The sequence below is a fragment of the Astyanax mexicanus genome, chromosome 9 (assembly GCF_023375975.1).
Source record: "Astyanax mexicanus isolate ESR-SI-001 chromosome 9, AstMex3_surface, whole genome shotgun sequence".
Classification (NCBI taxonomy): Eukaryota; Metazoa; Chordata; class Actinopteri; order Characiformes; family Acestrorhamphidae; genus Astyanax; species Astyanax mexicanus.
The window spans coordinates 26858432-26871457 of record NC_064416.1 but is presented as its reverse complement, the minus strand read 5'-3'; the positions used below and the strand labels follow the sequence as shown (position 1 = coordinate 26871457).

The 13026-nt window shown below is 38.0% G+C and overlaps 1 long non-coding RNA gene across 1 annotated transcript in view; it reads left to right on the top strand.

The window, feature by feature from the left end:
* LOC125804626 (uncharacterized) overlaps positions 1–9768 on the top strand; it is a 78381-nt gene extending 68613 nt beyond the window's left edge. The window contains exon 4 of the long non-coding RNA XR_007440766.1: positions 9219–9768. This is a non-coding gene — a long non-coding RNA (uncharacterized LOC125804626). The remainder of the gene's footprint in view (positions 1–9218) is intronic.
* Positions 9769–13026: the final 3258 nt, after the last annotated feature.

Sequence of the window (13026 nt, the reverse complement as noted above, 5' to 3'; positions counted from 1 at the left end):
GTTCTCTTCTGCAGTTGTCACCATCACGTATAGATGCAAACATTCATACAGTGACTGATTAATTGAATGCGTGCCAAGCAAAGGTTTGAGATGATGACTTAAGTCACAGAAAAGAAAAGGAAAGTGGCACTGTGGTGGGGCTACAGTTGTTCAAAAGAAATGTTAAGATTAAGTTTTTCATTGGAATCCAACCTATGGTTAAGTTCCATTTCTGCTGTCTTTCTCTGTCTCCAGTTTTCTACAAATTAATGCCAAAGTCAAAAGTCATGGGACACAATACTAGTTCCTGTCCAATGACTTTTGTCTCCCATGACCAAAGTGTGGATTCTCCTGCATTGAATGTGAATGAGATATCTGATATTTGAGTAGGTTGTCTGTTGACATGGACAGTTCTAGCCAAATGCCACCAGCCATTAACATTACCCCTCACTGTGTCCTGTCCACTGTGGGTGGTAATAACTACCATGATGTCATGATGATTTAATTTTTTATCCATTTTTTCTCTCTAGTTTAGCTAGGCCGATTGACACCAGCATGGGGCATGTTTTTGATTAGATGAGCAGCTTTTCAACCAACTTGTTTATTACAGACCAGATTAGACCATCTGAAACCATCTACCAGGAGAAGCTGGTCTAGAGCTGTGGCAGTGTGTGTGTGTGTGTGTGTGTGTGTGTGTGAACTGCATTATCTAATCATGGTAATTTGTTTATGAAATTAGGAGTCTCATTGGCTATGCCTGAAATTGATCCCTATTTATGTTTCAGGGAACTACTGAGTACGTCATCCGAATTCTAAAATGGAATTTGAATGGGAATATAATCTCTAACCGTGCACTAGTGATTTATAGTAAATAACGTAGCTCACTGCAAGAGCTGAATATAGATGCATTGTACGTCTCATTAAGAAATAAAGCACATATAAGCCAATTATAGTTTTGAGCCTGGGGCTCATGTACAATGACTGGTTATGAATTAAATGCAACAACAAATGGTGTGTGCCCCTTTAAATACTGTGAGAGTCAATGCAGGAAAGTACAGGAAAGTCAAAGCTTCCCACTAGTTGCTAACAGTAGCCAGACAGTTACGTTTGTGAATTCTGCAGCTGGCAAAATATAAAACTTCAGCAATCATGAATCAGAGTTATCCTTTCACTAAACAAGTAAAGAAAGGAGAGAGCGAAGGTGGAAGAAAAGAATAAACAAGTGGATTGGATAAATTAGGCTTATGTGTCTTTTACAAACACTGTCATTTAGAAAAAATAGTCATGTAACTTATTAGAATGGGCTGATAACATGGCCACACACTGTAATATGGTATTCATAACAGAATAAGGAAAATACAGATCTGTTCTCAATTCACTGTTTATTGCATTTAATAACGTGAATTTGCAATAGCCTAACAATAGCGTTAAAAGGCCACATTCACTGGATGTCATACATTTTTTCACAAATTTCAGGTGTTTGTTCATGCCACCAATGTTAATCTTTATTAATGATAAAACGCATCCTAATTCACTTGTATTTCTAACAGAACTTAATAAACTAAACAGTCTCTCCCTAAATAGCCCACCACTAATGAGAGGGCATTAGGATCCATTTCAGTCACAGCCGTTGTTTCTGACATTTCAAAGCTGGCTAGAACTTTATTTAAGAAGGTTTCTAATTAGACACTTTTAATGGTAACGATCACTAAAATAAAAGCTGTGAAATCCTGGTGGGCCTGATTACTGTATAATTGGAAATATTCCTTTTTGTTATATTATAACAAATATTCCTCCTAGATTGTGTGAAGTCAATTTACATCCCTTAAGAGCCATTAACAGTTTAATAAGTCAAGTTGTAGTATGTTTTCATGTATCTAATTTCGAACATAAAGGCCATTTCATGACTTTCTGGCAACCAAAAAATGGCAAATTGTGATGATTGTTAGGGGAGTTTTGGCTTGTTTTTACAACCTGAAGCACAAAGACATATAAGTTCAGCTCTTTTTAGACATGAGAATGCAGTATGTAAATTTATCTTGTGTGCAACTGTTAGCTTAAGTCTCTGATATGAACTATTAGAGGTTGGGTGAGGCCTGATAGGGGGTGCCATTTCTTTAATGGGACATTCCAGTTCTAAAGTTGTGTGGACATAATATAGTTTGATCCACAGCATCATGTGTACACTGGAAATATGTCATAGAAGGCTTTACCGCCATAGTGGACAGCACAGTAGGTGGTAATGATCGTGACTGGCAGCATCTGGCTAGAATTATCCATGAGAACAGATGAGCAACTCTGGGAGAAATCACATCCACATTCAGTGCAGGAGGCATTAGACATATATCCCATAGGTTAGGTCAGTGCAGCCTTGTTTAGCTTCGGTATGACATGACAAAAATCATGGGACACAATGTTAGTCCTTGTCCAATGTCTTTTGGCATGTGAGTGGAAGTAGATACTGAATTGTGTGGTGCAACCTTAGTACTTACAGTAATACTAGAACTTCGGCCCAAAGCAGTGATTATTCTGTAAACTCAGTGTTAGAATATGGAGCTCATTAAATTTTTAGGTTTTAAGGTAAGTTATTAACAATTATGGATTATAAATAGTACAGATATACTTTGATGATTCATGCTTAGACATGTTTAGAACAGTGTCTATAACAAAGAGATAAAAATAAAATGATTAATTATTTTTACACAACAGACCTTTAATTGTTATCTAGTTCAGATTTTAATGAATGCAGCTTATTGCATAGTTCCAATAACCATTTTGACATGTATAATTTGAACAGTATTACACAAGACCTAAAAGCCCAAGTAAGCATATCTTAACAAGGGCAGCCTTTACTGTAAAACACAATGAACTGATGTTTTGTGGGAATTATAGAGAAAAATCTTGTCAAAAAGAACTCATTAAAGTGTTTAGCTTCTTAAATGAAACCTCGTGCAAATCCATTATGGATGTACACTTTTATTTACTTTTGTTTTCCATCCAAAAAATATATTTTTGTCAAATATTCCTTTTTCTTTTTCTACACTATATGGTTTTGGGGGCAGATGCTCAGAGGGTCGTTTTCTTTAATTGCTCAGCGCATGAGTCCAGAGCCAAGAGTAACCCGAGAGCTGAGATACTGGCGCGGGTCTTGAACCCTGATAACTTGTACATGTTTGATCGCTGTTGCATTATAAATTATTTCCACAGGCCGCTGGGCCTTGAGGGATCGTATTCTGTCAGCTCTGGTTCCTGGTAACATCGTTTAATGGCATTAACAAATTTGCCGCTCTAGTGTTTCCCTTTTATCTGGGAAATCTTAAACGCCTCTATGGTGAATACTTGGTTATGATATTATCGCGACTGCGCTGATTGTGCTCTGGGTGTATCGGATGGCTATTAACTGTGGGCCAGCAGTGGTAATAACCCAGCTCATAAAGCACTGTGACGCTGGCTAACAGCCTCGCTGCATTTCCTGTGGTAACTGAGAGAGGTCGGCCAGAAAGGCAGAAAGAACTGTTTTAATGGAGGCGGACATAACCTTTTACAATTTTGTTTCGTTTTTTTTTTTTCTCTCTTTCTCTCTCTCTCTCTCCCTCTCTCTCTCTCTCTATCTCTCTCTCACTCTCTCTCTTTGCAGCTCTGTGGGGTTCTGTTAAACCTCTCATTAACCTCCTTTTTAACTTTCCCTGCCACATTTGATACCACATTTCAGGCTAACATCAATGGTGTCATGCCTAATGAGGCCAACTGTAAAGCAGCGTGTCAAAAAATTAGTGTCTCTCAAGGTTCGCACTATTAAACAAGACTCTCTCACTTTTTCTGTAATTTTCAATTAGGTGCATATTTTGAGATGCGGTTTAGATATTACACGGGCTGTGCACTGTGGCTGCCTTTCCTTATCGCTTTCTTGTGATACATAAAGAGTCTGCTTTAGGATTTCCAGTTGTCTTTTGCTGAGGGTGAAATAGCATCATCAAAGGAGCAGTCTCATCAACTGATTTTATTGTTACACCTTGTTGTACTATGAATAAATAAATAATGTTTTAAAACGAAAAAAAAAATTGGAATAGAAGGCTTTTAGTATTGTAGGCATGCAACCAATCCAAGCACTACCTACAGAATGAACCATGAGCTCAAAAAGTTCAAGAAGATTCTGTTTAATAGGATTTTTATACAATACACTGAAATGCAAAAGGCATGACAGGAAAAAGCTAGAAATAGTATTGTGTCCCATGACTTTTGCCACTTCCCACGGAAGCTAAAGAATGCTGCACTGATCTGTTAGATATGCATATGGGGTATCTTTCTTGCACTGAATGTACAGTTTATGTGCTTGTCAATTTGCATGGACATTTTCCCTCCACTGTACTGTCAACAATGGGCTGTGTTATGATCTAAGGTCTAGAGTTAGACCCTAAAAGAAAGTGAATGGACTCTCTCCCCACAGACCCACTGTCAGACCAAGCACTGGACTCTGAGTGACTGAATAATCCAGAATATATTTACATTTACATTACATTACATTTACAGCATTTAGCTGACACTCTTTTTTAGAGCAACTTACAAGGGTGTTCCTCTTACAGAGGTGGGCCAATGTAGTGTTAGGAGTCTTGCCCAAGGACTATAATTGGTGTAGAGCAGTATAGACATCCAGACCAGAAATTGAACCCCATTCTGATGTGGTAGATCATAAGCAGGAGGTGTGTAAAGCAGCTCATAAGCAGGCGGTGTTGTTATCCACTGCACCACACCAACCACATTTATTGGCAAACAAATGACAGTTACTTCTCCACAAATGTTTATTTAATAAAGCTTAACCATGTAATGATATTGAAATTATATCAGTATTGGCCAATAATCGTTTCTTTTTTTTTTAGAATCATTGGCAAACCGATCCTTGTTAATGTATTTATTGTATGCCGGAAAAGCACTACCACAGTGGGGTAACACTGTCTGTGATACTTTAAAATTAATATATTTCATTTTTAGTTATACTGATTTGTTTTAAAGTTATAAAGTTGCACTGGGGTGTCTAGTTTCTTTGTAAGTATATATATATATATATATATATATATATATATATATATATATATATATATATATATATATATATATATATATATAAACATAAATATATATATCATCAGTGTTGGCATCGGCATCAGCAGATATATACATGTGTTATATAATGCCATAGAGGGTAAACCTCACTCACAAGATCACACCTCACAGCTTGCACACGTGTGAGCATTCCCAAATGGTCCCTTAAGCCAACCTTTATGATCAATTTACATGCTGCTATGCCATCACTTTTGGCACAGTCAGTACAGTTGTAAGAATAGATTGGGGAGCACTTTTTATTTTTATTTTTTTGCGTTGTTTTATATAGCACTCGCTCATTCTCCCTACCCGAATGTACTTTGTAGAGTTTTCTTGCCATGAGGCACACGCGGCCTGGGAATTGTTCATGCTTTTTTCATCTTTTACAAAACAAAGCAGAGCAGAAAGCTAAAATATATATATTTACCATGCTAGTTTGAACCTGCTTAGTTTGATGCAGTGTAGCTTAATTTCACACTTGGGATTGATTGAAGTGCTCAGTGGTTCCTGAGGGAGCCGAGTTGTGTAATGTTAGCCAAAGACACTTCAAACATGCGTGCGCCCTCTCAACAGAACACTGTCTGCATTGTTTAATCGAAAGAGACTTAACTTCACTCAAGGCTGGAAGAAGATGTATCTTTAATTGCTACACATTACAATCCCAGCTTTTTATTGCGGGGTTGCTAAACGGAATGGGTGTAAGTGTTCTAACTGGCTGGCATTCGGAGTGGTGTATTCCCAAGGTCTGAGGTAAAAATCACTGCTGCCACCTGACTGGCGTTTGTGACATTAATGGGAACGTACGTGGAATAACGGGCTGCCAGAAGTGATTCCGAGGGACCATCCAGACATGTCCCGCTTCTGTGACCACAGCAGACATGACACATTTTAATTTCAGCGGGAGGAAGTATGGCAAAGCCCATTTCATTCTGCACACACGGGGAGAGGGGGGATTTGCCGTGCCTAATGGAGTTCAATGATTGCAGCATGTCAGATAACTAATAACCATAAGGACTGTGCTGTGCATGTGCTGAGTGATGGGACAGAGGAGGGTGTCAGAGAAGACCAGAATGGGATGTACATTGGGCGGAAAAAAAAAAACGTGGGAAGGGGGTGTTGGAGGGTACTCCTCTGGTGGCCTTCGCTTGTCACACGGACCGGTCCAATCCGACAAGTTCCTCCCGTCTCGTCAGCGGGGATGAAGGAAACGGTGGAAAGAAAAACCCCTCCTTAAAACCGGACTTAAGGGACCGCTAGAACTGTCACCACAGACAGCTATTTATCGGAGATGACAGTTTGCAAATATCTCAATCTGTGAGGAGGCACGCAGGGTGACACCGAGGAGGGCCGTGAAATTGGAGAAGTCAGCAGCCAACGTTTATTTCATCAGGCCTTTAGCAGTCAGCAGCCACTCGCCTGACAGGCAGAAGTTGTAGGCAGAATACGTCATCGCTGCCCCCCCAGACAGTCCTAATCCATTCTGCATAGAATCCAAATTAAGCCATCTAATAAAAAAAACCTAAAGACTGCGAGAGGGGAAAAAATAATTAGAGTTAAGCAACAGCGGATTTAGGTATATTAGAACAGAACCAGCAGTGACTTCAAGATTATACAATTTAAAAAGCAGAAGAAAGGCAAAGACATCATCTTTTGCAAAGAGTCTTATACATACTGTACATACAGTGGAATGAATCAAATGTTATGTTGCACTACTGTGTGTAGTAGTACTTAACTTTTGGTAATCAACCACATTTTAAAACATTCTGGAACTCTGAAAACCAGCTGGAAGACCCTACTGTATGAATTTTCTCACAGTACTGAGGGATGCTGATACTTACTGTATACTTCGTTGATGAGTAATAAACTTTTGAAAGGGGTAGCCAGTTAGTGGAGTTTAAAGGTCTCATTTAATTGTTTTTAGTTAATTTTGCGGTGATCTTTAGTGTGAATGAATGTGCCCTGTTTCAGGCAGTTTTAGTTTAGTAGAGGAGTGAGCAGTGAAGAACGAAAAAAAATTGCGCCTCTGATTGGCTAACAGAACTGTGCTCTATAGCTCTGCAGTGGGGGGTCGCAAGCATGAATACTAATTTGCTGGTTGACGTCAATCCGGGGGCTTTTCCTGATTTGCTTGTTTTTTTCTAGCTATTTTCTTTTATTGGCTAACGCAGGTAATGGAGGTAGAAGAACAATTTTAACATGCAGCCTTCATATGCAGCCTGGAGGGGACCTATTTTATTTTTAAAAGTGCAGGTACTAAATAGTTTCTAGCGAAATTACACCTTTAAAGTCTTTACTCTGTTTCCTCCACAAAACATGCTATTTTTACACATTCTACAAATATTTACGGTAAAACTGTTATAATGTCTCATAGAGTAACATGGAGTAAAAATTTCAACAAATGGTGTTTACAGCCATGAGAGAGGTTTGTATTAACATCATACATTTTAATAAGAATTTGTATGTTCCTGTGACAGATAGGTCTCAATTCAAACTGCATTGACTTGCAGAATTGATCATATGATCTGTCCAGCTTTCAGGATCAGCTAGAAATCAATCCTGATCACCAATTGTATATTTGGACTGAGAATATGCAGATATCCATACATAGCTGATCAATCCATGAGATTTAGTCTTAAACCTTAATTAGCTTGTTTGGGCTATGGCATGTTCACAATCATTATTAGCAAAGGCCAGGGGATGCAATTTGTTTTTGCAAAGCTTTTTAAAACCACTGTCTCCTCAATTCTTGCCCCAAACAATCATCAGCCATAGGCTCCTTTAAGCAGTTGCCTTGCATTTTAAAAATAAAATAATCAATGCTCACAAAGCAAAAGAAGGACGATAAAAAGATTTTAAAAAGCACATTAAGGTAACCAGCTCCTTGACCTGTAATGTAATTAAGTGAGATGAAAGTTAACATCTAAGATTTCAGATCTGCAAAGGAACTGCATGTCTCCACAGCTGTACCTATAAGGTCAGAGTACATGACTTCACAGCAGGGAAGGGCCTGGGTAAATGTGAGTTTCACAAGAGAAACATCAGTGGTTCTACAGATGGGTGGGTATTTCACAGTAAGGATATCACAACATTTAAACATGGTGGTGGTAGTGGAACAATGTGGAGATGTGGAGATGGAGGAACATGACAATTTGCTATTATTAAATGCACCCTGACTTCTGCTCTGTCATCTGTCCAAAAACTATCCATCCATGTGCCCTTCCATCTAGTCTGCATAATAAAATTGGTTTAGCATTGTCATAGCAATGTACACATGCATAATAGTAAAAAGTACAAGACATGCAATGTTGCATAAGGCAAGTTAAATGTTAAATCATACACATTATGTTGCAACTTGCTTGATTTAAAGGAACATTTTGTATGTTTTTCATTTTACTATCACTGTGTACTGAGAAGAACATGGCAATGTGATATGGATCACAGCTACTACGATTTAATATACTGCAATATATGTAATTTATTTTAATACATTGACCCTTTGGCCTCATGTGGAGACAATGTTCATATCATCTAGTGGTCACATGACAACATTAGATTCAATAGACTGAACAAGTTGGCGGGAATCCCAGTCAAAGGTTTCTACAGCCAGTCCAGACAGAAACATGGGCCATCAAATGTTATGTTTGAAATTAGTTTATTTACTTAATCAACTAAAATCTTTATTTTTTGTTCTAAGTCATATTAAATTAGTAAAACAGAGCCCTTAAGTACATAGTCTTTAGTGCTGCCATGCAATCCTGATCACCAATGGTATATTTGGACTGGGAACAGGCCGAGTTGCTGTTTTTTCCAGTGCAGTAGGTGGGGCTAACCTACTGTTTCAATGGCTTTAAAACTTTTTGTTTAGTTCATGGAAAACATGAAAATAATTAAAATACATGATATTCATTGCAATGGGCACAGGGTCTGAAAGGGATAAACTACTCTCCTCATATGATGACACTGTTTTTTTGCACACAAAAAAAAATCCTATACAAAGACAAAGTTATTTTTTTTATATTTGTTAGGTCTTAGCTATAAGACATGTTGAAATACATTGGAACACTGATGGAACTAATCTGTCCAAAAGTGCGTTCACAACCCCTTGTTGAATTCCTGTTTTTTTGTTCTTATTTTTACAGCCTAACTAATGACACGCTCCCCAGAGAAGCCTGCATTTTCTTCTGCTGTTCTGCCTTGTTGTGAAAAACATTAGAAAAAAGATGGAACAAGAATACAGCACACAGGGTGCAGTTTTAAGCAGCTGTTCACTTTCAGACAACCCCCACCCAAACTCCAGACTCCATATCCCTGCTTAGTGGAAAAGGTCCTGAGGATCAGTGGCTAAAAAAACAAAGAAAAGATTCTGAGTGAATAGTAATCAGATTGTGCTGATAGATTTTGTGATTTTAGCTTAATTTCCAAGCCAAATAAATAATATGTGTATGATGAAGTAATGCTCATCTAGAGTCATTAACTGTACTTGCCAAGCATCTTGCTCGTGTTTTTGAGACACCTTCCAGCCAGGAGTTTAATCAAATGGAATCTTTTATTGTGTGTTTTGTATTAAATCTTTCTTTTGTTTTGGGTGAAAAAATAATATAACATTTTAACTTTTTGCGTATGAGGCATAGCTGTTTATGATTCTACACAAACTCTGTGCAACAATATAGTTTTCAAGATTTAATCTAAATTAACACATCATTACTAATTTACAGGAATGCTAACTTTATGTTTACTTTAAAGCACATTTTATACAATTTTCTTTGATGTACGGGGTTCTGCAGTGCTGCCTGAGTGCCTGGTTAAATGGTTAATGAAAATGTTTTTTTTCATTATAAATTAAGCATTTAGATTATTAATTTAACTATTTTAATAAAAATATCAATGTATTTCACTGGTTCTAATCCTGGGTCATGCTACTTTCCATCAGCAGCCGGAGTCTGAGAGAGCACAATAGGGTAGATGGCGCTCTCTCCCCACATAACTCGTAAGGTGATGTTGGTCAGCACAGGCCTCTGTTAGCTGATGTATCAGAGCTGGGTCGCAGCGCTTTCCTCTGAGCCCGCTGGAGCTAGCCAGTAATGCTACATCAGCAGCAATTATTAAAGAGGCGGTGGCTGACTTCATTTGTGTCAGAGGAGGCACCTTTGCACAGAACAGATCAAATGATATTTTTAATTAGACTAAGATGATATTTTTCCAAGCTTAATCATCTTTTTTTTTTTTTGTGCAATGCATGCATCCACCCTGTCATGAAGCTTGCCATGACAACTCAAGCATTTTACTCATATAAAAGGGTGAAATTACTAGTTTTAAAACTACATAAAGTATTTATCTGAAAAGTACAAATAAATGTGTAAAAATTTAAAGAGTAAAAATAAAAAGTAAGCTGAAAAAGAATTAATACAGTAAAGGATAGATAACCATAATTCGTACTTCCTTATATGACAACTCTGATTCTGTGTAGTCTAAAATCTAAAAAAGGTTATGAGGGCCAAAAGACACAGGATTCTGATAATTATAATGATGGGCGTATTTAAAGGCAGTGCACTGGGTGAGATGTCCTTAAGAAATAAAGAATTAAAAACTGGAACCATGAAAAGATCTGTGGCCTTGGTAGCTTTATTTCTATTACATTGCCACTTCAATTGATTGCCGTCTTCTAAAAGTATAGTAACATACTGTACATGGTGTAGAGCGATACGTTTTTGTCAGATGTTGTTATAGTTATGCAATATTTCACAAATTAGGGCTTAGCCTAGGACTTTTTTTTTACATTAAAGCATAACCAACTTCCTGTTCTTCCTCAAAGGATTTAACGTTTTACAAATTTTAAATCTGCAGACGCCGAGACCCGTGTGGGCGCAGCTGAAACCTTTCTTCTCTCTTGAGGAAAGTGGAAGTGCACACGGGTGTCTTGGCTCTAATCAGAGCCAGACTGGGTTTCTCGGGTCCTGAAGATCAGACTGAGCAGGAAACCTTGGGTCAGTCAGCAGGTATGTGCAGCTGAACCGCACAGCTGTACAAACATTATTAAATAAATGTGGGTAATATTTTCTAAACAAAGCAAATAATTCAGTTAAATAATGGAGAAAAGAATGTTGGAAGGAAGACGAGTCATAAATGGCCGTCCCCCGGATAATTCCCAGCATTCGGTTCTGTGTTGTTTGGTTAATCGCCGTTGCGTTCAGCCCCGTGCTCACAAAGCTCTCCCAAACACAGATGCAGTAAAATGCACATTAAAATGTAATTATGGTAAGTGCAGGCATGTGTAGAATTAGGAGCCCATTCAGTTGAACCACCTTTTGCGATGAACTCTGAGGTCAGAAGAGAACTGATATAATAATCATTGTGACTGCTGAAAGAGCTCCATTCAAAATAAAGCCTGCATTTTGTTGGACAGTTGTTATAGTCCTCAGCCTTTCCAGTGGTTCTCGGTCCACCTGGATTCCATTCGAAATGGAGGAATGGGCGAGTCGAATTGACCCCACATATGCAAGCATTCAAAGCCACAAGGTCATGAAGTGTTCATAGATGAAGAGGACCATCATTCCTGATCGTAAGTGAAAGTGAAACTGGCTCCAGCGCTTAGAGAGAGGAGCCCATGCAGATTCAGGTACCTCAGTCTCACTAGAACTGCACATAATGGCAGCCATGTCAGTCAGCCAGTCGGCCAGGCAGCCATCTTCAATTATATGTGATGGATTTCACTCAGGACAAATTGTCTCTAGACTGTCTTCATCTCTTTTTAAGTGTTTTGGCTAAAATAACTGTCCGGCTGCTCAGTGTATTATTCACTGTCTTTTGTCCATTGCTAACAGAGCTCTGGATTGTTTAGGGAAATCAGTAATGGAGATTTTAATTTTGTTCAAATCTCTGAAATGTTGGAGATCTACAAGTAATTTCTGTGTGTGACAGAAAAAAGGTGTGGCCTGCTTGAATAGCCTGTGTTGAATGTCTGATAATTATTAATTATAAAAAAATTGAGTGATTTTGTAAGTTTATACACTGTACTTCACATACATACAGTACAGGCCAAAAGTTTGGACATAACTTCTCTTTTTCAATGCATTTTCTTTATTTTCATGACTATTTACATTGTAGATTCTCACTGAAGGCATCAAAACTTTTAATGAACACATGTGGAGTTTTATGTACTTAACAAAAAATGGCCTGGCCTCCACAGTCACCGGACCTGAACCCAATCCAGAGAGCTGGACCGCAGAGTGAAGGCAAAGGGGCAACAACTGCTAAACACCTCTGGGAACTCCTTCAAGACTGTGGTAAGACCATTTCAGGTGTCCACCTCTTGAGGCTCATTAAGAAAATGCCAAGAGTGTGCAAAGCAGTAATCAGAGCAAAGGGTGGCTATTTTAAAGAAACTAGAATATACATTTTTTTTGTTATTTCACCTTTTTTTGTTAAGTACATAACTTCACATGTGTTCATTCATAGTTTTGATGCATTCAGTGAGAATCTACAATGTAAATAGTCATGAAAATAAAGAAAACGCACTGAAAAAGAGAAGGCGTGTCCAAACTTTTGGCCTGTACTGTACATCACATGCACAGCCTGAAAAAGGACCCAACAGCTCGTTACCTGAGCAACCAGATTATAAGGCGCATTTTAAGTGGCACTAGTAAGGAACAGGGGTGTCACCGCTGGGGGGCAAGACCTGTAAAGCTAAGAATTACGGGGGGACATTGGGGACAAATTTGGTAAATATATGGGGAAAAATAATGCACTAAAGATTCTAGATTAATTGCATTGACAGCTCTAATTAAAAGATAGAAACTGGTTTTACCCTCAGCTAAAATTACTAATGTGGATATAATTTTTAGTTTAGTTTAGTTTATTGTTTTTATTAAATTATGTTACAAAAATTACAAACCTCTTAATACGTTTCATTCACCTACTTTTGACTGATCTTTTTTTCTAAATACTCAA